This window comes from Lepidothrix coronata, unplaced genomic scaffold (genome assembly GCF_001604755.1).
Source record: "Lepidothrix coronata isolate B3197 unplaced genomic scaffold, Lepidothrix_coronata-1.0 Scaffold729, whole genome shotgun sequence".
NCBI classification, from domain to species: domain Eukaryota; kingdom Metazoa; phylum Chordata; class Aves; order Passeriformes; family Pipridae; genus Lepidothrix; species Lepidothrix coronata.
Window position 1 is genome coordinate 1 of NW_016690909.1, and position 1,317 is coordinate 1,317.

Below are 1,317 nucleotides of genomic sequence, written 5' to 3' on the forward strand. Positions count from 1 at the left end.
GTGGGAATTTTGGGGGGAAATGTGGGAATTTTGGGGGAAACGTTGGGATTTTTGTGGGTGTGGCGGCCGGGAAAGTGGGAATGGTGTCCGTAATTTGGGAATTTCCTCCCGCAGCCTCCTGGAGCAGCTGCACAAGCACCAGGGCTCGGTGCTGCACCCGGAATTCCGGACCCGCTTCCGCTCCGTGGGCGACGCCCTGAGGAGGCTCCTCCCCTACCACGTCTACCAGGGGATGCTCCCGGCAGAGGCCGAGTGCCAGAGGGGTGAGGGGATGGGAACGGCGGGACAACGGGATAACGGGCTGGGAACGGCGGGACAGCGGGATAACAGGGCTGGGAATGGGGGATAATGGGAGAACGGGGTGGGAATGGGGGATAATGGGATAACGGGCTGGGAATGGGGGGAGAGGGGGATAAGGGGGCTGGGAATGGGGGGATAATGGGATAATGGGGTGGGAATGGCGGGAGAGGGGGATAACACGGTGGGAATGGGGGATAATGGGAGAACGGGGCTGGGCCATTCCCGTTCCCATTTCCATTCTCCCGGGGTGACTCCAGCCATTCCCATTCCCGTGTTCCTGGGGTGCCCCCGGCCGTTCCCATGATCCCATTATCCCATTATCCCGGGGTGACTGGGGTCATTCCCGTTCCCATTCCTGTGTTCCCGGGGTGCCCCCGGCCGTTCCCGTGATCCCATGATCCCATTATCCCATTATCCAGGGTGACTGGGGTCATCCCCGTTCCCATTCCCGTGTTCCCGGGGTGCCCCCGGCCGTTCCTGTTATCCCGTGATCCCATTATCCCGTTATCCCAGGGTGACTGGGGTCATTCCCGTTCCCCTTCTCATTCCCGTTCCCATTCCCATTCCCGTTCCCATTCCCATTCCCATTCCCGTGTTCCCGGGGTGACTCCAGCAGTTCCCATTCTCCCGGGGTGCCCCCGGCCGTTCCCGTGCTCCCATTATCCCGGGGTGACTGGGGTCATTCCCGTTCCCATTCCCGTGTTCCTGGGGTGCCCTGGGCCATTCCCGTGCTCCCGTTGTTATCCCGTTCCCACGCTCTGTCCGTGTGTCCCGCTCCCAGTGGACGAGGAGTTCGCGCTGGTGTCGGAGCAGCTGCTGCGCCGGACGCGGGCGATGCTCAACAAGTACCGGCTGCTGCTGCTCGAGGAGTCCCGGGTGAGCCCCCCCCCCCGTTATTCCCGACATTCCCGGCGTTCCCGGCGCTCCCGGCGCTCATTCCCGGTTCCGCAGCGCGTGAGCCCGTCGGCGGAGATGGTGATGATCGACAGGATGTTCATCCAGGAGGAGAAGACGGCG

The 1,317-nt window shown here is 63.2% G+C and overlaps 1 long non-coding RNA gene across 1 annotated transcript; it reads left to right on the forward strand.

Moving 5' to 3' along the window:
- Positions 1 to 119: 119 nt before the first annotated feature.
- LOC108510367 lies at positions 120 to 1,317 on the forward strand. The gene is made up of 3 exons (XR_001878797.1): positions 120 to 263; positions 1,082 to 1,176; positions 1,252 to 1,317. It is a non-coding gene; the product is annotated as an uncharacterized LOC108510367 (long non-coding RNA).